We start from the raw sequence: 24827 nt of genomic DNA, 5'->3' as shown, positions 1-24827 counted from the left end.
AATATCATGAAACCATCAGTGGAAATAATATTCAGGAGCAATCATGTATTTCTCAAACTGAAACTCCTGTATGTAAAACTTTACAATTAATTCTGGAACCTGGCACTTATTTTCTCGTTTGGGAAGAGTCTGCCTTTCTGAACCTTAGATTCTTCGTGTACATAGTCAAGCCAATATCTTTCAAAGTTCTTTGAGGTCCTGACATGGTCATTTCCATCATCAGTGGGAAAAAAATTACATTAAAGAATTAAGCAATTAAAATGTAAGACTTCATTTCACATGAAAGTGTCATAGCCCTGGAAATCACGTCTCCACGTGCCAGTCATCATACCATGCGGGCACATCATCGTTTCTAATGTGCAGCCCACAAAGAGCCTCAGAATGTTGAAGATAGAGTCTTGGAGGCAAACCATATCAAAGTCTTTGCTTTTCAGTGGAAGAAACTTAGGTCCAGACTGGATCAACTCGCTTAATTAGGGTTCATATAACTAGAAGCAAAATTCAGATCTGCTGAACTCATTTCTATGCTTTTTTTTCATCACATCAAATAAAAAGATCTAAATTGTGAGAAAATAAGTAGATCTTTATCTGGAATCCAACGCTTAAGAGATTTCCAGAGTCATCCTGATGTGACTAAATTTCTTCAAGATGATGCTGAACAGAGAGAGGAGCTAGGTTCATGAGTAATAGATTGGTTAACCATGATCCATGCACTGAACTGCCTGTCATAACACCTTTGTAAAACAGGCTGCTAACGTGGGGGATGACAAATATTTGACAATCGTGGGGACAGAGTTTGAATCATGCTTGGGTTTAACTTAAGTTTTAAGGCAAGCAGCTTCAGTTTAAGCTCCTGAAATAATGTCAATTCTATGAAGAAATGCAAAGATAAGCAGATTTCCAGGGTCTGAAAATATAGACAAGTGAATGGTATAGGAAGAGATGTATAGATTCACCAAGAACCGGGATGTCTTCTGGGTAAATAGAGTCTATACAGAAAAAAGTAGGCAACTGTCTGAGGTAAAATAGTTAAAGATATTTTTCAAGTTTCAGAAAGTTTTAAACTAAGAACATGGAGGAAAATGGATGAAACTGTAATATCTGAGTTATCAGGGAGCGACCAGAGAGGAAGAGGAGAACATATCTGAGAAAAATAGAAAGAATAAAATTCAGAGACCCTAACTAAGAACTAATGAATGGGAGAAGTGGCGAAAGACCAATCCAGTATGCAAAACTGCTTCAAACAAACATTAAAGACTTACCAGACCAAATGGCCAGATGGGAGTACTTGGCAACAAATGTTGTAACTATGATATAATTAGCATGGAAGGAGCCGGATAGCCTCTTGCTGCCAAATGAAAACTCTGTTTGGGAAGGATACGGTGTAGGCACACAGGATGGGACGGAGCTTCGTATTTTAGGACATCTTACAGCAAGTTGCAGAACTTTATGGGAAAAGGAAATAAAATAGAATCATGGTGGGTAGGAATGCCATACTTAAATATCTAGATCAGAGGTTGGCAGATCACAGCCCACAGGCCAAGTCCAGCCCACAGCCTATTTCTATACAGCCTGCAAGCTAAACAAGGTTTAAGAAGAAAAGATAGTATTTCAAAAGACATCATATTAAAAATAAATGTGCTCAAGTAGAAAAATACACGACGTGTCATACATAGGAGAAAAGATGCAAGTAAAAAAAATTTAAAGCTGGAAGAGAGTTGGGGGATATTTCTGAGGAACCAACCCCAGTATTGAAATCTTTGTTGGAAACATGGGAGGCAGAAAGACAGCAAGAGAATCAATGAGACCAACTGATTGATGATCACAATATAAAAGACCATGTGGGTCTGAGAAGGCGATAACAGAACGAGTCAGTTTATAAAGGAAGGCATTAGTGACATTCCGGCTCCTAAATTAAGTTTTGAAGCATATCGGTCACAGATAAAAAATCAAATAGCAATAAGTAAACTAGATGTTCTTAGCCGAATCAATAATGCATTTTGTCACAATTTTCTATCCCAAACTTGAGTAATCACTGGAAATAAATGCGCTCTGCCCAAGAGTTTAGAAGAAACTCAAGGGTGAAATTTTGGATCCATTGAAACTTGTGTAGACAGATCAATTTAAGAGAAGACTGCCATAGTGTTAATGTGACACGCATTCATGAATAAGGACCAAAGGACATGATTCCCTGTGCATTGAAGAACAAAATAATCTACAGTGAGAAAGGCAACGTAGCTTCTGAAAGGGAGGCTATACTCCCCTAATATTTTTAAGGAAGTATATAGGAAAGACAATACAATGGATGTTCTCTATTTAAATACTTAGTAAGATGGGAATAAGATTCCATGAAAAACTATGCATATTTAATAACATTACTTATTACAAAAGCAATATGTATTCTTTGTAGAAAATGTGGAAAATACAGAGAACCAAAATGAATAAAATTAAAATCATCTATAACCCAGCTAACCAGAGATGTCCACTGTTAATATTTTGCCATATATTATTTGGGACCTAACGTGGAATTTAATTAACAATTTTATCTTCAAAGAGAACTGACTGACACTGGTGCCAAAAAAAAAAAGGAGAGAAGAGCGAGGATAAATATTTTTTAAATTGTTCCAACTCACAAATGGATGCTAAGATGTAACAAGAGACTGTTTACAATAAAATCCTCAGGTTTGCCCACGACGCTAATTTCTTTTTAATAATGAAATATTATGCCATTTATGCAGAGGAAACTGTGAAAATTTCACAAGACTACATATGGGAGCAGAAAACTGGCAGATGAAATTCCTTATGGGCAAGTGTAAGAGAATTCAGGAGATTGTAAGACCAGTTACCACGGAGAGCGATGGATTCCAAAGTTCCAGTCACCGTCTAGATCATGGAGCAGGCCATGATGGCCCACTATATCTTAAAGACAACGTACTCATTGGACAAAAGGATTAAAAAGGAGGCAGAAACCAATATTCTACTCTCTAAAATAACTGCATATTCACAGCTAGAATGTTCTATGCATGAAGAAGCGCCAAAATAACTCAAAGAAATGATCAAAGAGGTCAAAGAAGTGAAGACACTAGCCTATGTGAGTCAGTGTTAGTAACTGCCATTCTCAAATTTGCAAAATCTAACTGTGATAGTTGAAATCTAAATGAGATAAAGCCTATAAAATAGTGATAATTCTAGACCAGGTGATCATCTTTAACCTAGGGTGCATGGACTTTAGATGATCTATAAACTCCTTTAAATGGCAGGTTCATTTACAGGTACATATGCATGTACATATGCATGTACCTATTTACATATCTTTGTCCATAAGTATATAAATTAAAAATATATAATTATCATATATGTGTATATTTCCTCTGTTGAGTGGGTACATAGTTATCAAAAGATTCTTAACAGGGTTCATAACTCAAAATCGCAAGAGCTAGTAATCTAGATGGTAAGCCTGTAGATCTGGTCACTAACTCCTGGGAGCAGATCTTGAGGCTTAGAAGAGAAAGGCTGAGAACAAATTAAGTTGTATTTACCCCATGAAAAACAAACACGTACAAGTCATTTCCCTGAGAAATGCTGTAGAATAAGAAGATAATGGGTTCATGAGAATGTTTAAAGTCAGGTCTCTAAGCTTCTGATATTGGGGCTCCATGAGGGCCAAGCCTGAGGTCTGTTTTGTTCACTGCTCTGCTCTCTGGAGTTTAGAACAGTGCCTGGCGCATAGTAGGCACTCGATGATACTTGCTGCTCACCCAAGAGCTAGACTGATGGCAGTACTCTCCGAGGAAACAGCTGTATGAATCTGTCCCCAGTGGCACTTCTGCTATTTACAGGGTGAGGCTGCTTCACTCCATCTCTTCCTCCCCCATCCATACCTCAGTTTCTTGCCTGAGGATCTACCACTATGAGCTCCTGGATCATGGGAGAGAACATGGCACATGTTAGCAAAGAACTATGCTAATTTGGCCTCCAAGAAGCCAGGAAAAAAAACCTAGAAATGAGATATCAAAGCAATAAAAGTTTACAAGAGTTTATGAACATAAAACCTGTGTAAATGGAACACTGTCAAGCAGATTAATTAGTTAACATTTGGAAAGTGCATTGAAGATGAAAATTGCCAAATAAGGGTTTTGTACATTGAACCAATTTCTCACTGTTACAACTGGATGACATAAGAAACCAGTCTACTAACATTTGAGAAGAATATTCTGCCCAATTTGGGCTAGGGAGGGTCTTTGGCCTTTGGGAGGCAGAGGCCAGCATAAGCTTTCCCTAGGATTTTGAATAATGCATGTTTCCCATCCAGCTGTGGGGTTACAGCCCGGGAGCCCCTGTGCCCTGTAGTTCTCTGCTTTTGTCTGCTCACTCCTCTAACTCCCCAAACGCCCACTGCTGGAGCCTTTGTAAGGCCAACTGAAGCCTTTATAAATAGCCATGTTGACGCTCCCATCTTGAATTTAGATTTTTGTGAAAATAGGAGTTTAGTCAATATGCCCTGGCTAGATGGCATGCTGTTCTTGAACAATACTGAAATATTGTGCTATCCAAACATTGGTGGAACCCAGCAGGGCCCGAACCAGAACTCAGCACCAAGAGATGCCTCTGGCTTGTGCAGTCAGAGCAGATACTCTCCCTGAAGGCAGGAGTCCGTGAAGGGAGAATCCCGATTCAGAAATCATCAGGGCTGGGGCACCAATAGCATGAAGCCCAATAATTCTGTCAGTATGAATTATCTCTGGAAAAAGAAAAACAAGAACAAGAAACCACCTGCTCGATATAGTCTCACCTGTCCATCGATATCACATTTTTATTGTGACCGACATTTGTTTTGATTTACTTAAGTTTTAAGATCCCTCCTACATCCAAAATGAATCAAGGCAACGTATAGATTAAAATGAGATGCAAAACACAAAAGCATTTAGGGATAAAATAGGGTAGATAATGCATTCCTATGCTGGAATTCGTAAGACGCAGTATACTCTAGTAGAAAACGTATTGGAACTGATGTTTAAAAAAAGCCCGGGCTCCAGCCATAACTCTGTCTCTACCGGACTGTGTGGTCTTATGTAATCTTTATTCCATTGGCAAAACAAAGTCTGGAAATTTTTCAGCATGATTTTTCTTAAGTGTTTAAAAAATAGTATCGTGGCATTAGTACGTCAGGCCAAATGGAGCAGGTGAGGTTGTAGAGAGAACCGGTAAGAGGCTAAAGTGTAACCCAGGCACAAGGGATTCACAGTACAAATGGAAAGGAAAGGAAGAAAAAGCGCTTTTTAGGGAAAACCTGGCAGAACTTGGAAATTGACCAGATACCAGAATGAGCAAGATGACTCAAAGATGACTTTGAGTCTTTGTGGCTGGAAGCATGACATCACCATGAATAGAAACAGCAAAAATGTTTCTAGAAGAGGAAGTGAGGCCAGGACTGAGGGGGGCAGACTCGGCATGTGGCGTCTACAATGACTGGAAACGATCCAAGGGAAATATCACATAGTCTTGTCTAGTGTGAGCGCAACCTTTGGTGGGAGATCAAAGCTCTGGAGTCATTAGCATTTCAGAGAAGGAGCAGATGAGGGCGGGCTTGAAGTGCAAGGTGAAGTGGAGGGCTGAGTTAGCCAGCCCAGACAGCCAAAAACAGGCCCTGAGGCTGGGCTACTCAGTACCACACATTTGTCCCTGTCATTAACTAGTTCTAATATTTGCTCTTCTCAGTTGGGCCTAATCCCATTCAAGAGGTCGCAAAAAGGAGGCCCTTGAGGGAGGATGAACAGAAAGACAAGAAGCTAGAAGCTGAGTTTCTTACCGGTGTACTGTTGGCAGTGATGCATTTTTTCAGCATTCTTTCTTTATTTTATAGGATGGACCCACTTAGTTGCATGTCCTTTTCTGAATGCATGTTGACCCCAGATGACCTGGGACTTCCTGAACTATTTAGGTAAGATCAGTGTATCATCCAAGTGTGTTTTATTTACATTTCGCCAAACCGGCCCCTTGTCCATTCCAGGCCTCCGTGCTTCTAAGGGTCATCTTCTGTGCTGGGCTCCCTGTCGCCTTCTCCAGAAAACATGGGCAAGTTAGTGGTGAGTTTGTTAAGATCTCTTTCCTACCATTAATCCAGGGCAATTGCCCAGATCCCGTATCCCACTGCATGAATCCCCATGGTTCCTTCTTGTACATAATAACACTCAACTTTGTTAATCCTCAGAGGCAGGAAAATAGTTCTAGAGTTTTCCTTTGTACAATAATTGCTACTGGCCACATGATAAATTATAGACCAAGGTATTAAATGACCAAAACACTCATCCAAAAAATTTTCTATTTCTCTTTTTGTCTTTCCCCTCCTAATCTCATCTTCAAAGACACTGTAGTTAGTAAAATAGAAGGAAATATAATTTGTTAGATTAGCTTCTATGAAATATAAAATGGATATCTTCTCAGCACAACACACATATATAGTATATTATAACATATATTACTTATAATTATATGATAATATATATTACATATAATTACTATTATATTATTAATATATTATGTGGAGTATTTACCAGCATAATATGTGTCGTAATATATATGCCTTAGTAATTGGAAAACCTGATGTCACTAAGATTTTTTAAGTAAGTTATAGATGACATGATCAATGTAGTTTATGCTAACATTTGCTAAGCCAGCTTTCCTAGTGATGTTATATAAGACACAAATATAACAATAATAAGGCCTGACAAGGGAAGAAATGATGTGTGTGATATAAAGGAAAGAGGCAGCTAAGGAAAGAAATTGGACATGACTTTGGCTTTCTTGGAAAGCTAGCCCTGGTAGTCTGAGTAAGATACTTCCGGTCCCTCCCTCCATGGCTCTCAGCTGTTCCTGAACTAATGTCAGTCCCAGATCGAAGCAAGTTAAGCACTTAGGGACAGCTGGGGTACAGAACAGCCACAGCAAAATGGTTTTCCCTCCGCAAAGTCAGATGTATCAGTCTAAGGGAGAGAGAAGTACAGAACCTGGCTGGTAAAATAAGAGTAAAGGAAAGAGAAAAAGCATATGCATTTGAGGCCAAAAAAAGAACAAAATTATAGAGGTTTCTGATAGGAGATGTTAACCTTCAAAAGAATGAGATCCCTATATTTTGTACTGGTAAGAATTATTTGTGCCTGACATATCATCATCAAATATTTATTTTGAACGTAAGCAGAAATTCTGAAGGCGTATAAGACAACTGGTAGAATTAGAACCAGAGGGTTATGTGGTCACTACGCTACTTCCTAGCTGTGGAACATTCAGCAAGTTACTTAACCTCTCTGAACCTGTTGTTTTAATCTGTAAAATGGGAATGGTGATTATAATGTATCCCCTTGCAAAAATATAGGAATTGGTAAGATCATACAGCTAAAAAGAGTTTCACAAACTATTAGCGCCAGGCAAAGGCCAGGTATTAGCAGTTCTTGAAGATCAATGCCACATGTTTATCTATTTATCATGACTGAGAATGAGCTCAGTTCACCTGGGATTGGACAAGCTCCGAGGACACTCGGGCAGGTGTGGGGGTGATTTGAGAAGAATCTCCCCAGTGTTGGGGGAGACAAGTGTGCGGAAGGTAGCAAGGTGACTGCAGGAGCAGATCCACTGTGTCAAAGCTGCCTGACTGGGACTCCACAGGCCTTCCAGGAGTTAAGGCATTATAGGCTCCGTGCCCGTCCACCCCACCCCCCGCACCCCCTACCTCATGAATGCCTTCGCTGCCAGAGAAGCAGGGGTGAGACCCTCACCGGTCAAGCACCAACTCCACCTTCAGCCTGACTGCACCTGTCATGTGGCAAAACTGAGAAACGTCGTCCCACACCAGGCCCGGCTGTGCTGTCCCACCCTCGGGGTGTCAGACTCCCAGCCCCAGAAGCCCTGTGCCCAGTGGTTCTTGGGGAATCATTATGTATTTCAGAGGGCTTTTGACAGTAAAATGGGAGCAGTGACCAACAGAGATTTATGGTTTGTCGGTTTCCTTCATTCCACTGACTCAGTCCTTCTCTTACCTTTTACATCATTCCTGTCTCTTTCCCCTTAATGGTCATGGTAGCAGGGGCTCCTGGGGGGGCTCAGTCTGTTAAGCATCCAACTCTTGATCTCAGGCTTTGGTCATGATCTCATGGTTCATGAATTTGAGGCCCGCATCCAGCTCTGCACTGACAGCGTGGAGCCTGCTTGGAATTCTCTCTTCTTTCTCTGCCCCTACCAACTGCGCTCTCTCTCTCTCTCTCTCTCTCTCTCTCTCTCTCTCTCTCTCTCTCTCTCTCCGCCCCCCAATAAATAAACTTAAAAAATTTTTAAATGATCATGGTAGTAAGCCAAAACATGTCAATATCCCTTTCGTGGCAAAGAAGTTGTTAGATTCTCCGCTCTTGCAGCATAGAACTACTCTAATTTACAAATGTTTCTCTGTCAACAAACTAAAATGATATTCCGTTGGTTTAGTTAATGTAGCAGTAACATTTACTCTTTTTTTTTTTGCTTTTTTTTATGGTTTTTATTTGTTTTTGAGAGACAGAGACAGTGCGAGCAGGGGAGGGTCAGAGAGAGAGGGAGACACAGAATCCAAAGCAGCCTCCAGGCTCTGGGCTAGCCATCAGCACAGAGGCCAATGCAGGGCTCGAACCCACAAACCGTGAGATCATGACCTGAGCTGAAGTTAGACGCTTAACCGACTGAGCCACCCAGGCGCCCCACATTTACTCTTTTTTTCCTCTCTTGGGGAACCTTGATAGGAATTTGAACTTGAAGCAGTTCTAAGTGAGAAATAGTCTACAGTTGTACCACGATAAGCTCCTGAAAAACTTCATCATAAAATGTCCCTGTAAAGCAGGCTGTATGTTCCCAGAGAAACCAGTTCGTAACTAGGGGTTCTGATCAAGGATTCAAGTCCAATAAACCACAGATATGACTAAAAATATGTCATAAAGGAAAAGATGCAAGGGATGTCTGGATGGCTTGGGCAGTTAAGCATCTGATTTTGGCTGAGGTCATGACCTCACTACTCATGAGTTTAAGCTTCACATCAGGCTCTGTGTGAACAGCTCAGAGCCTGGAGCCTGCTTTGGTTTCTGTGTCGCCCTTTTTCTCCCTCTGTCCCTCCCCTGCCCACACTCTGTCTCTCTCTCTCTCTCAAAAATAAATAAACATTAAAAAAAAGGGGCGCCTGGGTGGCTCAGTTGGTAAACCATCCAATTTTGGCTCAGGTCATGATCTCAACGGTTCATGGGTTTGAGCCCCGCGTCAGGCTCTGTGCTGACAGCTCAGAGCCTGGAGTCTGCTTCAGATTCTGTGTCTCCATCTCTCTCTGCCCCTCCCCTGCTCGTGCTTTCTTTCTTTCAAAAATAAATAAACATAAAAATTAATTAATTAGTTAATTTTTTAAAGAGGAAAAGACACAACTATAAAATTTTACAGTTATTTGAACTTTATCTAATAGTAAAATTAGGTCCCAGATCTTCTACAATGAGCAAAAATAGAATGTGCACAATTGTTGTGAAGGGGCCCTTGCCTACCAGTAAGAACATTGATTCCACAAAAATACAACTCTATCTTGTCATGAATATGACTAAAATTAATATATATCTGCAATAAGCATTAAACTTGAATTACCAAGAACACTATTTGCTGTCCTCGATTTTAGAACAAATTTCTAGAGAGGCTTTGGCTGCGTGGAGCCTCCTTACAAAGCCAGCTGGTGAGCAGGGACCGGGGCCGCCAACCAGGGTCAGCCCCTGATGGAGTTCTATTGTACGCTTTTATTATCACTTAGATAAATGAACTGAGAACATGCTAATTAAATTTGGAGGGGATGCTCCACAAGTTTAAGACCTTGTCTAACATTAATAAGGATCACAAGTTGGAGACGTGGAAACAGACGTACACAGGATGAAATTGGATGGGGATTCATGAGAGATGGTCATCATCAAAATGGGAGAGGAACAGACTGCCTACCGTTACTATCAAGAAAGCATTTCCTGAATATTTGCCAAGCTAGGGGAGATAGAACTATGATGGGAGAGGTTTAGAAATAGAAAAAGGGCTGATCGTCAGTGAGGAATTTAATACCCTACGTTAAAAGCAAAACAAGAGAGACACAAATAGTTATGAAATGGGCACATTTTGTAAGTGTTTTGTAACAGACCTGAAATAGTCAATAAAAGCAGAAGTTGTGGGGTCTGTTAGTTCCTTGGCTCTTGGTCTACTCAAGCAGAGCACACAATCCCTGTGGTGTCGCCCATGAGTCACTCTCTACAGGGCGGCATGGCCGTCTTCCTACTTGGCCCCGTATCCATTGTGTTTTTCCATTTCTACCATTCTGACTCAATACAGCACTCAGTAAATGTTTGTTGAATGAAAAAGCAAATCAACATTCTGTTTTGCAGTGAGAAGCACTTGGGTAAAAGTCAGAATTCCTGACTTTGAACCTTGCCTCGGGCACTCTGGGCATTTGGATCCGGAGTAAGTTCTGATGAGGAGTCTCTTACCTTTTGAACACAAAAAGGCATACTTATTACTTGTCCCCAGTGTTGGGTTCATGCTGGGAAAATTCTGGACTGCCAAATCCCCTTCATTAGGTGCTGGGTTTTACTTTTCCTTTGAGACAACCAGTGTTAATGCACCAAGCTGATATGATTATTGCCAAGACCTGAAAACTTACATTTTTATAGCCTATAATTTATGACTGGTAAATATTCCCCTTTTTAAAACCGAAAATAGATCACTGCTACCCTTGCATTACTACTGTCAGAGACCAACCGCCAAGTTGAAAGCAAGTCTTGATCCTATCTGTGGGTCCTTCTTGCTCCAACAGCCTTGAACTCTGTATAATTTGGGGTTATACCCTAAAGAAGAAAAGGCTGGTACTTGATAATAGTCTACATTCAAGCATGCGTGATTATGGATAATTACTTGTGAAGTACAGGGAAAGGGAAAACAGGAAAAGAAAATATGAAAGGAATTATCCATTTAAATAGAAGCAAGAGGAATGTACATTTGCTTTAACAACAACAAAATTCCTCACAACAGGCACTTCCAGGCACAACACAGAATTACCAGAGATGCTGATGAATCCCATGGTCCTTCCTCACCAGCCAAAGAGAGTCAGAATCCATTTCACAGTGTGTGAGACCCAGTGCAACGCCTCCCCAAACATACGATGTACAGATGGAGAACTATGCTACTTATTAACGGTGCTCTCAGAGAATGGGAGGCAGGGCGGGTAAGGGAGAAGAGAGAAGTAGAGTAAGAAACACTGCGTTCCCAGAGACAGATGAGAAGGAATAGAGAGATTCCCATCTCGAATCTAGGGTGGGAAGCCTGGACCAGCTTTATGCCAGTGGCAGGCCCACATAGCCGCTGTGGGACTCACGACACTCCCTCATCCTGGCCCTCCTTCAGCTACCCCATGCCTCCAATGGAGACGGTCATCTTGCCTCATTCAGGTTAGTGGGGGTAATATAAGGCTTAGGTACTTTGACAAAGTGAGAAAACTTTGAAACTATAGAGTCATTTTGAACGTTTTTAAGAAAAGGGTAAGCAGGGAGGTGGGGGGATGGGGGAAACAGGTGATGGGGATTAAGGAGTGCACTTGTGATGAGCACAGATGATGTATGGAATTGCGGAATCACTATATTGTACACCTGACACTAATATAATATGTTGACTAACTGGAATTAAAATAAAAGCTTAGAGAAAAAGAGAGCAAAACCTAAAGCCCAAGAATAACAAAGAAAAGATGTCACATTAAAAAACAAACAAACAAACAAACTGAAAAAGGACATGTGTCCTCTTCTGTTGGACCACATAAAAATCAAGTCACCAAACAAAGAACATCATGGAAAAACACACAAGTATGCTACTGCTTCCCATAAAACATGCATGCCTTTTCTTGTACTTTGTACATTTCCAGTATGTCTTATTGGTTTATTCCCTTTCCTAATTTTTTTCTCTTGGTGTATTCGTCTGTAAGGTGTTAGAAACAATAAAGATGTCACTTTTTCTGTCACAAAGAAAAGAACAGGCCGCTGTGTGCATCTGGACTGAGAGATCACTATTGCGTAGAGGACAAGGCGTGGGCTTCTAGCTGCCTCTTCGGCCTCCGATGCTCTGATCCCAGGACTCAGGAGGGCAGGTTCTCAAACCCAGTGCCTCCCGGGTTGTGCTTAGGAGGTGGACCCAGAAGGTGTGCCCTTCCTGACAATAGCTTTAAAAAAAAGGTCCTAAATCTTTCTTCCCTTAAAGTACTAAGTAAGAATAAAAGAACTGGAAAAAGGAAGAAGGAACTCACAAGAGAAAAAACAATGAGGGTATATTGGGAAATTTGAAAAATGAGGGAAGGAAATGAGGAGAGAGCAAACAATCAGAGAGAAAAGAAAGACTTATTGAGAAGAAGAATCCAGAGAGAAACTGAGAGCGGATACAGGCTAACCTGAAAAGCAATGGTAGAATGTGTAAAAACACTGCCGTCACTGAGCACAGGAATAAAAGCAATGCCAAATAAAAGGCAAAAGAAAAAACACTAAAATGAAAGAGCTATCAGAAAAAAGAAAAATGTCATGTAGAGATAAAAGAGACCAAAAATTGGGGTAAAAAACTCCTCCGAGCATTTTTATTTAGTTATCTAAGGAAGACTATGAATTCGAGAGGATGGGGGACCTAAGAACGACAAACAATTGTCTAAGAACCTAAATGATACCAAAGAACAAGGAAGAGAGGAGACGATGATTTGGGCGAAGAAAAAAAACGTTTATATAAGAAGTTTTCAGCAGCTAAATTAGGTTAAAAGCCTTGTTGTAAACATCATCGTCAATAAAAAGAGTTTATTGAACTCACTTTGAACCTGGCAGACACAGGGAGTGAGAACAGAGAGCCCCCTTAGAAGGAACCAGAACAAATCAGAAGACAAACTAGTTACCCTGGAGTAAAACTCCAGGACACACAAACCAGTCCGTTATCCTGCCACCTGCCACAGACAAGGCATTCTAAAAAGATTTGTGAAGTGAATGAATGAATGGGTGAGCGAACAAATGAACGATCCTATGAATAAATAAATCCATGGAGCGTCATGTGTCCCCGGGGCTCCTAATGACACAGAAGCGTTCTGGGTTCCCCAGCGTGTGTTCCCACCTCACATGCAGATTCCTTTACCTCCTCTTGTTCTGCCAGCAAAAATGACAAAATCCCTCTGATCCAAGGTCACCAGCCCCATTTCCCATTAGCAGGGGCGAAGGGAAATGGTGAGAACTTTCAACTTTCCAAAGCATTTATGAAATACCTCCTTATATTCCTGGCAAGTTGAGCAAGGCAACATAATTATCTTTAATTAAAGTCAACGCTGAGATGTCTAGTAGTCATTTGACTGACCCCAGAAAAGGAGAGCAGGAGAGGTGAGAATGGCTCAGTAGAAAGGTCCCCTGACACCTGATTAAGAGAGATTTTGTAACTGCTATGGATCGAGTCAAGGTAGCATCATTCAGAATATCTCTGAGGAAGTGATATGTTAGTTGGGTTTTAAAATTGGAAAACACAGAACTTGAAGATCTTAGATTAGGGAATGAAACAGGCTCAAGAGTACACACCCAGAAACGTGCACGCGCACGTGCGCACGTGCGCGCGCGCGCACACACACACACACACACACACACACACACAATTACACTACACTTAAAGCTGTCAAAATCAACACTGAGAATTCTAGTGTTATTTAAATGGCCCTAAACAAAGACTGCAACACTCTCTTCAGTTACTTCGATTGTGTTTATAACAGACGCTTCATCCTACCTGTCTAACCCTATTACTAAATTTAAGGCATTTTTTCCTTTAAGGAGTATCCCTTTCTAAGGCAAAAACTGTGATAAATCTAAGGAGGCACGAGGCAATCATTTAACATAATTAAATGTATGTCAATCTCAGGTTTGAAAGTATACAACTACAAAGGATAGTTTCAGAATAGAGTTTATATTACAGAAAGTGATCCGAAGACCTGGGGAATTTCTCATCAGTTCCCTGAGAGCCAGAGAAGCAAGACTAAGAAATATGGCCAGGCTTCAGAATAGCAAATCAGAGTTAGACAAATACATGTTCATGTCAGCCCAGAGATTTTCAAGTTGCATATTAAGTATGGCACATTTAAATAGATGCATTTAAAATCATGGCGTAGCGTAAGCCATGTTTCATTTTAATTGTCAAGAAACCCATTAGTGAAACTGCATGGATTTGTCCTTTTTTTAAAAAAAAAAAGTATAACATTTAACTGGGAAGCTTATTTTAAATAGTATTTTAAAGACTCGCTCACATTAATGGAATTATCGAAGGTCGCCAGGTGCATTGTTTCTTCTGTATTTGAGGATAACTGGACTTTCTTTTATGTCTGCTTTCTTCAGATCTGAAGTAACCCAGGTGTTCAGAGAGCTACTGGGATATTATTACTAATAAAACATCAAAATATTAACATCCGTTCTCAAAGTGAATACAATTATTTAATTTATATCATAGGACTCATTATTTTCTTAGTTTGCGACACTAGACATGGGTGTTATTTTTCTCTTCAATAGAGCATAGTTTAAACTCAGACTCATGTATAAATCAGGGTCACAGAATCAGAAATTAAGATGGTTTACACATGAAAAGAATAATAGAATTTTCTTGGAATTAGAAGGAAACTGGTAATCATCATCATCACTTAATAAATACGTGTCAACTTGAAAATTTTACCAATAATGAAGAAACTGAATCTTGAAAAAAAGTGCCGGTTGTATATGAATCCATCCTAATCACTGACTATTTTCAGTAATTTCTATTTAAATGGTTGAACTTTTTATTTTTTTGTAGTACAAGACAAAATGGTACTGAGCAATGACATAGCCGTGTGTGAGAATACGTTTCTGCTGTTGAATTCATTGCCAGAAGTCACTTTTTAGTGGTCATGGTCTCCTTGGGAAGACTTTTAATGAGACCTTTGAGGAAAACAGAGATCAGAAGATGACCATAATAAATGATAGTGCAAATGGAATGCAGTTAGACTGAAATGGACCAGAAACACTGATCCCCAGTAAACATTCCCTGAAACAAAGTGAATCTCTTCTCATCCACTTTTATTCATTTAAAAAAATTTTTTTAATGTTTGTTTATTTTTGAGAGAGAGAAAGAAACAGAGCACAAGCAAAGGAGGGGCAGAGAGAGAGGGCGACCCGGAATCCAAAGCAGGCTCCAGGCTCCGAGCTGCCAGCACAGAACCCGAGGCGAGGCTCAAACTCACAGACCGTGAGATCACAACCTCAGCCAAAGTCGGACGCTTAACCAACTGAGCCACCCAGGTGTCCCTCTCCTCAACTTTTAAAAAGCTCTTGATGGCACCATTTAATGCCACATAAAAAGTATTTGCCAAAGGAATCCTTGTGTACTAGAAAACCATAAGTGAAGAGCTAATTCTCAAGAGAGATACTGGTCATACTGGATCGCCATGGGATCAAGTGAACAATGCAACAGAATCCCAGAGCTCTTTCCTTGCTGAAATTTACACAGTGGCTCGTTCATTCAGCTGATGTCACACATATTTACAGTGAATTTGTTAGGAATACTTAATGCCTCCATACGCATTCTTTCTTTTCTTTCTTTTTTTCATGGAAACAGAAATAACTAAGGTGGAACATTCATTCCCCACACTATTTTTATCTATTTTATTTTTTTGGCCTAGGTGGCCATGTCTGATTCCTGTTTGGGTAGTGATTAGAACAGACTGACAGGTGTGGAAGCATGATTCAAAACTCAGCCAGGGCAACTCTTCCAAAAAATAATTGAAGACTGTGTTCGAGCCTTGCATGTACATAGACACCTGCTATATTTGCATAGCCCAAGTCTGTAGGAAGCTTTAATCAATCATTTTCTGTGTGGAATTATCCAACCAGAAAACCATTACTAATTTCACCAGAAAAAAAAAATGTGTTTTTCCTTGCTGCTAGATTAGTTGCATCTCATCTTCTGCTCACCTCCCTCCACCAGCTAACAAAGTTTATACCAAAATATATGGATCAAGGTCCCAGTTTATAAACAGTCTTGGCTTTATGTTCAAATCTCCAAAAAGGCATATTCTGTCACTTCCTTTGCCAATATGCATTAAGTTGCTTTTACAGCACCAAAGACTTAATCATCCATTTCCTATATAAAAGTAGCTACTTTTTTGCATGGACCTCAAGTATACTGTAGTATAGAGGTGGAATTTGAGGAAAGGTATTAAGCAGGCTGTGTTGTAGCTTATAGGCAAGTAATAAATTGTATCATGTATCTTGAATGTATCATAGATAAGCTGCTATATAACGATTGCCACTTCAGATAGCTGTGAAATTACGTGATTAACTAGTTGTTACTTAACCTTCTAATTTCTGTATAAGTCTAATTACATGAAATAGAAGTTGGGGGTCTGATTTTTTACTTTGCTTATCCATTTGGAGTGTCATTGTAACTACTGTATTGTAAATGATGGAAAATAATTGCATATGTTAAAATAAATAAATAAATAAATAAATAAAATTTAAAAAATTAAAAAAATTTTAAAAACCTAGAAAAAAAAATTCTATCTTCTCTCACACACATCTTCATTTGTATTTTTGAGTGTTCCTTAACATGCCAGGTGCTAAGAAACTAATAAACAAAAAAAGACAAATATTGATTGAATAATCATAAAAAGTACATAATTACAAATCATGATGACTACAGAGCATGCTCCAAGAAGGGATAAAACAAGGGAATCTGATACGGTTGTGGGACTGGGGACAAAGTGGGTCAAGAAAGAAGTGATATTTGAGCTGAGATTTGAATATATAGACATGAACCCAGAAGCAGGTGAGAGGGAGGGATCAAGACGGGGAGAAGAAAGTTGCCCTCAAGGAAAAACATCATCTGCAAAGGCCCTGGGGCAGGAAGGAGGCTGCTCATTGAAGACCTGAAAGGCTTAATAGAGCACAACATAGAAAAAAATTGTAGAAGAATAGAAAGGTGGAATGAGATAAAGCTGGAGAGAACTGGGCCCAGAGCATGGGAAGCTTTGCAGACCTCACAAGGAGTTTGATCTTCAAGAGCAAGTGGAAGCCATTCAAAGGTTTTTGAATCATATTTTTAAAACCTTCTCCTGCGTGCGGGGTAGAAAACTCACTTCAGTAAAGAGGCCTTCCAGCCCACCTGAGTTACAGGGCATCAATGCCTGCGACGGAGGTACATGTGAGTGAGAAAGGAGCATGTGCATTCTAGGGACACATAGGATTTGGCTTGGTTAAATAAATATATGAATGTTACTAGTGAATCAGCCCTCAAAACAATTTGCACTCGGGGCGCCTGAGTGGGTCAGTCAGTTGGCTGAGCGTCCGACTTTGGCTCAGGTCATGATCTCACAGTTCGGGGTTTGAGCTCCGCATCGGGCTCTGTGCTGACAGCTAGCTCAGAGCCTGGAGCCTGCTTTGGACTCTGTGTCTCTTTCTCTCTCTGCCCCTTCCTTATTCATGCTCTGTCTCTCTCTGTCTCTCAAAAAATAAATTTAAAAATGTAAAAATAATAAATAATTTGCACTCATTCTTCCCACTTACCATACCAGCTGAATTTTAGAAAAATTCTCTATACAGTTGGTAACATTTAAAAAAAAAAGGAAGTATAAAGCTCCATCCAATAATAGTGTTTTACAAAACAAGTCGTGTAAACCATTACCTCTTATGGGTCTTACTTCATGTTATAGACAAACAGTCTTCAGTTCAGTTACTTTTTCCCCTTTGAATACTTCTGCAGGAGACTCTTCCAGTTTTCTGACTTATTCTCTACATTTATTAATATGTAAACGTGAATAGCCTTCAATTTAGGACCAGTCTACAGATCAGTATTTTTTAAAGTGTGTTCCCTGAAACTAGCCCTGGAGGAGGTGAGAGATGTTACTTACAACGTTACTGTTTAGTAAAAAAAACAATGGTAAGCAATATTTAACAAGTTTCCTTAGTGAAGGGCTTGCCAGAATCCTCACTATGCTAATATGTGTTATGAACTTCCAAGAGGGAAATATGTAGCATGTCCCAACTCATGGCCAAGGAACACGTTCCACTAAATCATCTCAGGGGACTGACATTTTAGAAGGTCCTTTGGCTAACAGAACCATATACATATTGGCTTAGCTCCTTAAATAGGACTTTACATACAAAAGGTCTTTTTAATATGTATAGATTAAGAGTTGCAAATTCTGAGACTGAGTCTCTTAGTGACAGAGGGTCATCATTAGAAGGACAGTCACCTCCCCACCAACTCGTTGACATGACGTACTCTAATTTTTTTGAGAAGCCAGAAATCTACATTTTTACATGAAATTTCATTACTTAAAATTTTTTTTAGATAACTACAGGTCAAACAGGACATTTAGGCTACCAGTTTTCAAGATAGATTGTTTTCACCACATAAAACAAAATTACAATGAGCAGCTAGAAGAGGCTGCCTTAGCAGAATAGCCAAGAGCCCTCCAGTGAAATCCATAAAAGCTGTCCTCCCTTTTAAGGAACTCACACTGTCCTTTTGAGGAAAATTAACTCCTTTGTGGCCTGCAGGCATCTTCAGAAGCCTGAAAATAGGTATCTTCCCAAATAATACTGTCAAACTTTGAAAGAAATAATTATTTCACTAAGATATGCACATTTTCTCCCTACTTAGGAAAGATCAGGTCATTCAGGAAGAAAGAGCAATAGAAAAGCCATCCCACTTGAGAAAGTGCATTATTACACCGGAGGCAGCACTTAGAGAACACACTCGCTGGAGTTTAATTCCAGATGGGATGGTTTGTTTTGCTAAAGAGAAGAAATGCCATTGCTTAAAAGAAAGTCAACTCTCAGCTTTTGACGGTGTGACCCATCCTCTTACTGGTTATCGGGCTCCACCTTTTGTCCTTTCTTGCTTAGAATAATTGTTCTTTTCAACCTAAAAATGCAGAGGAAAAAAATACACCTATAAGTTTGTAGTTCTGAAGTTGAATTAAAACTGCTACACACACACACACACACACACACACTCCATAGACACGGGGCTAGGCATTCCGTGTTCTGGTTTTTGTCTTATTTGTGCCATTGCAATAATGACTGATTTATCGCTTCTGTCCTTTGCTTAGAATTCTGCTTGTATATCTTTTTCTTTGTTTTATCATTTAGAAGTCTAGCACAAACAGTAGGGAAAAAAATTATAGGGGTAGCATGTGTCTGTTTTGTAAAAATCAATTGTATTTTTAAATGAAGTGTTAACTTGAAAAAATGAGATTTTTTACTGCTACGGGAACCGTATATAGATATAATAACACATCTCTGATCTAGAGATCACTTGTTTTGTGACCTCAACAATCTAAAACATATCCAAGAAAATGGAATTGAACTAATAAGTCTATGAAAACCAAAATAGATCATAACAGCCAAAAATAATACCACTACTTCATGTTCCCAGGCCAGCTTTTCTTTAAAGCATTTTAAAACACTTTCATAAGCGTAATCTCATTTGGTCCTCTTAACAGCATTGTACAAAAGAAAGGGCTGGTTATATTATTCCCATTTTTCAGATGAGAAACGTAGGGTTACTATATATGATTTCATCCAAATAAGGACAATAATTAGGGCCCTATTAACTATAAGGCGTGGACAACAAATGTAAAATGAGATGAGCCCGGCCAAAGGGAACACACAATGACTCTAGAAATACAGTGACTCGAAGCCACGCTGTTACACAAGAAGCCCTCCAGACCTTCTCTCAGGGCTCCTCTGCTCCTTGTAAAAGCTGATGTGTCCCACTGTGAGGCAGGATGCTACCCCTTGGGGACAGGAAAGGGGCAAAGAGTCAGCCTAAAAGGACAGGAATGAACCTGGGAGTCTCACACAGACGAATTAGGCCAATGGTCCAAATCACAATAGGCATTGAATGCACTGGTGGCTAATGTCTGATTCAAATATCAAATCATTGCGAAGGACCCATGCAGCGCCCAGGCTCTAGACCCAGGCAATGGAAAAGTCTTGGTCTCAGGGCTTTGTCCTGAGTATTTCCAGGGAGAAATTGAGCTACAGGGATTGGTCAGGAGGGGTAAGAAATGATGAAGGAGAAAAGGACAGCGAAAGTCAAGAAGGTGAGCCTGGGAGAAGAGAGCTAAATTCAAAGCAGTCTCCCGTTCAAAAGGAGGACAGAGCTAAAGCGGAGCTGCAGGAGTCAAGCTCTAGACCAGGCATGCGGGTGGCAGGTAGAGCAGCAGGCTCCTGGGGAGTTCACAGGGCGAGGGACCTGAGGACCACAGATCAGATTTAGGGCAACAAAACCAAATCCAGGAATAAGGCTTCTAATTCCAGCTCGGCTAGTGGCTAGGGGAAGATCTTGATTAGTTGCAGCTGGGCAGGAAGAAGAAGGGAAGGACAGTCTCCAGCAAACCCCAGGGATGACAAGCTTCGTCATCTGATCCTCTCGGTCATCGACTGTGGGTGAGAATGGGATGCTGCCGGGCACAGAAACTGGCACAATCAGAGAACCGCTGACCAAAAGACGTCTGGAAATACACAGATGCCCTTGAACAAGTGAACAGGGACCTGCAAGGGGTGAGTAGGATTCTGAGATCCAGGCGTTCCTGAGGGCCCTTGGTTAGATGATACCTAATCGGCTTCTTAGCTCTAAGATTGATCTTTTTTAAAATGACAAACATAATTCTCCTTTTTCACAAAGGCCAAATTATATGCTGTTTAAAAGGGGGTGGCCAAACATCACAGACCTTCGAAAGATCATTTGTCCAACTAACCATGTAAATTAACATGGAAAGAGTTGGGTGCTTTAAGAGCAAGCCCCCTGAGCTTCTCCAAAGTCTCGATTATCCAGAGCAAAGCATTCAAAAAGTATCTGAGAGTCTGAATTTCATTGCAACTGGGCTGGGTCTTGGGCTGGGCCACTGCTGCGCTCTGGTCCTCACACTCTCAACCTTGCATTTCTTTTTTCTTTTAATTTTATTATTGTTTTCTTAATTATCTTTGAGATACAGAGAGAGACAGCACGAGCAGGGGAGGGTCAGAGAGAGGGAGACACAGAATCTGAAGTGGGCTCTAGGCTCTGAGTTAGCTGTCAGCACAGAGCCCGACACCGGGCTCGAACCCACAAACAGTGAGATCATGACCTGAGCCAAAACCGGAGGCTCAACTGACCGAGCCACCCAGGCGCCCCTCAACCTTGTGTTTCAAGCGGGGTTTTCACCTTTGTCAGAGCACTGCTTCCCAGACCAGTGCCCCTGCCCCTCTCCACACCACCTCATCCCCTTCTCCGTGGGCACATCTTCGTGGTCTTAGGATCGATCGTAACAGAAGCATTTGGGCTAACTGGCATCTTCGATATGTGAAAAGCTCTCCCCACCTCTTTTTTCTCTGTTCTCTTAAATCATTTTCAATCACATCAGAAGGTTCTCTTATTCACCTCTACCTTAAATTATGCTTACCATTGAGCATTCAGTGGTTCCCCTTTCTCTTCCTTGAACTTCCCAATATGGAATACTTATTGGTCAACTGGCATTGGGCTTCCTTTCCCAGTCTCCTGCCATTAACAGCACTAAAGCAAAACACTAACACAAACCATGATGTGGCTTTTTCTCTGCAGTGAATCTGAGAATAAGCAATCAAGTTCAACTGATAACAAAGCACTGGCCACCCAGTAATTATAGTTATACCTGCGGTGGTGGGTCCTGGGGAAGAGGGGCGCTCACTGAGAAAGCACGTGTGTGATGTACTTGAGCATCACTCTGTAAACTGCATTATCCACACTGACAATGAACATTCAGGACTAACTGAAAAGCAAACTAGGACTGAAGCAAGAGCATTTTTATCCTACAGTGCCTCTAGCACATGTAGGTTTAATAACTAAAAATAAAAAGCTAACATCTGTGACCACTCAATGTAGGACAGTCCCCCTGTATGTTACGTACTTTAGAGAATTATCTCTTGTAATCCTACCCAGAACCACTGCATACAGTGGTTTAGGTTGTACACTGCACAAAATTAGCACATCTAAGAAGAATGTCACATCACAGCCATCTTACAGTTTTGAGATTTAAAAAAAAATGTTACTGTAAGTTCAAATTAGGCTTCAAAGATGAGCAAGTGACATATTTATTAATACAGTTTTGTGATAGGTGACTGTAAAATGTCTTTTTCGATAGGATTGACATAAATCCTTTTCTACTTAGACTTACAAAGGAAGAATATGTTTATTAAAATTATATTTATTAAAATAATTTGATGATTTAACATTAGAATAACATGTTTCTAAATAAGAAGTTGCTTTATTTTCTGTGTTTTTTGTTTATTTTTGAGAGACAGAGAAATACACCGCAAGCAGGGAGGTTCAGAGAGAGAGGGAGATACAGAATCTGAAGCAGGCTCCAGGCTCTGAGCTAACCGTCAGCACAGATTCCGATGCAGGGCTTGAACCCATGAACTGTGAGATCATGACCTGAGGTGAAGTGGGACGCTTAACCGACTGAGCCACCCAGGCGCCCCAGAAGTTGCTTTCTTACTGAAGTACTGATCAGTTCCTTAAAATGAAAAAACAATCTCTATCAGTGCCAATATACCACAATACATACACTCTGTCAATTCGTTTTCTGTACTGAGTGGGATCATAGTGTTCCCATTTTAAATATACAGGCACTTGTTATGAAACAAATAACTAGGTAATAACTAATATTAATTTAGCATTAATAATATACAAAGTAAGCATTAAATTGACAAATTAGAGGTTACTATGTAACAAGCTGCTAATTACATTAAAGTACTTGTTTATTTGTTGCTATGGAAATTTCATAATTAACTGCTATTAAAATTTTTGGCTTGTTATGTATCTATGATTTTTAAATTTGATTTTCTAATTATTGTAATTAAAAATTTAAATTGGCTATTATATTATGTTTAATCATTTGATTTGTATTGTTTATTCAAAATGATTTTATGTTTGTATAATTATAATTAATTTAAAATATATCATAAGTGAACTTCAAAAAAAGATTTTTTAGGTGAGAATGGGAACGTTTCTCTAACTCATTCTGAGGTGAGGTGTCCTGTGAGCCTTGAGTGTTCCCCCAACCGCGGGATGGACAAGATACTATTATAAATCTTCCTTCACAGGTGAGGGAAAGAAGGCTCTAAACTGTTCAGTAATTTGCCTGATTCCACAGAGATCACAAGTCGCGGGGTTAAGAGTCAAATCCTAACAGTGTGAGCCCCAGCCTTCCTGCCTCGCTGCTCAACCGCAAGGTCCGTGGCACTATAGGTGTCCCTCCCCAAAGGGACGTCCCTCACGCTCCTGCCTGGGCCGGACATCTCTGCTGCTGACGTCACTACAGAGCAGGCCGCAAAGGTGAAGTGCGTTTCTTCCGGAAAAGACCACAGCGGCGCAGCGGAAGCCGATCACAGGCAGCAAGCTGGGAGTGCAGGTCAAGGCCAGCTTTCCGGAGACGCGTGCGTGCTAGGGCAGCAGAGTCTGTTTTCATGAGAAACAGAGCTAGAGTCAAATGCTGCCTCTGCCCCTTAAGAACTTGCCCCAAACCTTCGGTCCCCTCTCGAATCTCCAGCCGTTCTTTTGTCCAAGCCAGAAACCTGGGGATCAGCCTCGACGCCCTCCTTCTCCTCACCGCCCCATCTGTTCGCGCTCATCACCAAGACCTGTGCCCTTGGCTTTCCAATCTCACCCTCTCCGCCACGGCCGCCCTGGTCTGACTGCCGTCTCCACCGGAACTATTACAGCACCTTCCGTGCACACTCGGACTCTTCTGCAAGTTTATTCGCCCTGCTGTGTGAAGATAGACCCTTCTTCTGGCGGAGGTACGCATTTACCTAAAATCCTTGAGTACCCATTGCTCCTAAACATCAAATTCCACCCTACCTGACGGGGTCCACGAGATCAGGCCCTCCCTCCCTCTCCAGGTGTCTTCTCGCCTGGACTCATCTCTCCCCTCTTCAACACAGCAAAACTACTCTCAGAGTCTCAAACCCGCCCCCCTAAACTTTTACATTAAGGCCTTTGCATTCACTGTTCACTTTGACCCATTATTTTTCAAGACACGGGGAAAACATCGGGGCCTTCAGGTACACCTTCTTGACCCTGGCTTTTCCTGCATGGCTCTCTCCAGCTCCCTGGTCTGTAAACAGAGCAGGTCGCCCTGTGCCAGCTTCTCCTATGCTGCACCTTTCATTTTTCCTTCATGGACTTGCTCATGGGTTGTAATTCCATGTTGAGATCTGGTTATTATTTGATGGACGTCTGTCTGCCCCTGTGGACTCTAAGCCCAAAATAGGAAGTGACCAGGGCACTGGGTGGCTCAGTGGGTTGAGCATCTGGCTTTGGCTCAGGTCATGATCTCACAGTTGGTGGGTTCGAGCCCCGCGTTGAGCTCTGTGCTGACAACTAGCTCGGAGCCTGGAGCCTGCTTCAGATTTTGTGTCTCCCTCTCTCTCTGACCCTCCCCTGCTCACGCTGTCTTTCTTGCTCTCAAAAAGAAATAAAACACTAAAATAACATTAAAAAAATAGTAAGTGACCACATTTGTTTTGCTCACCATTGGGATCTCTGTGCTTCGCACAAAACATAGGTCACCAAATTCCTTTTAAATGGCTGAAAGAACTGTGTGGCTTCGAGCAAATTACTTACACATTTTAAGTCCTTCGTTCCTCAGTTCTGAAAGAGGGTAATAACAATAGCTCCCTCCAAGGTCATGGTGAGGTTCAGCCATGACCAACCGGCATTGTGAAGCATGAAACAGAGCCAGACTCAACACAGGG

Source organism: Suricata suricatta, chromosome 7 (genome assembly GCF_006229205.1).
Source record: "Suricata suricatta isolate VVHF042 chromosome 7, meerkat_22Aug2017_6uvM2_HiC, whole genome shotgun sequence".
Taxonomy (NCBI): domain Eukaryota; kingdom Metazoa; phylum Chordata; class Mammalia; order Carnivora; family Herpestidae; genus Suricata; species Suricata suricatta.
The sequence above is the reverse complement of the archived record's forward strand: the minus strand, read 5'-3'. Positions refer to the sequence as shown.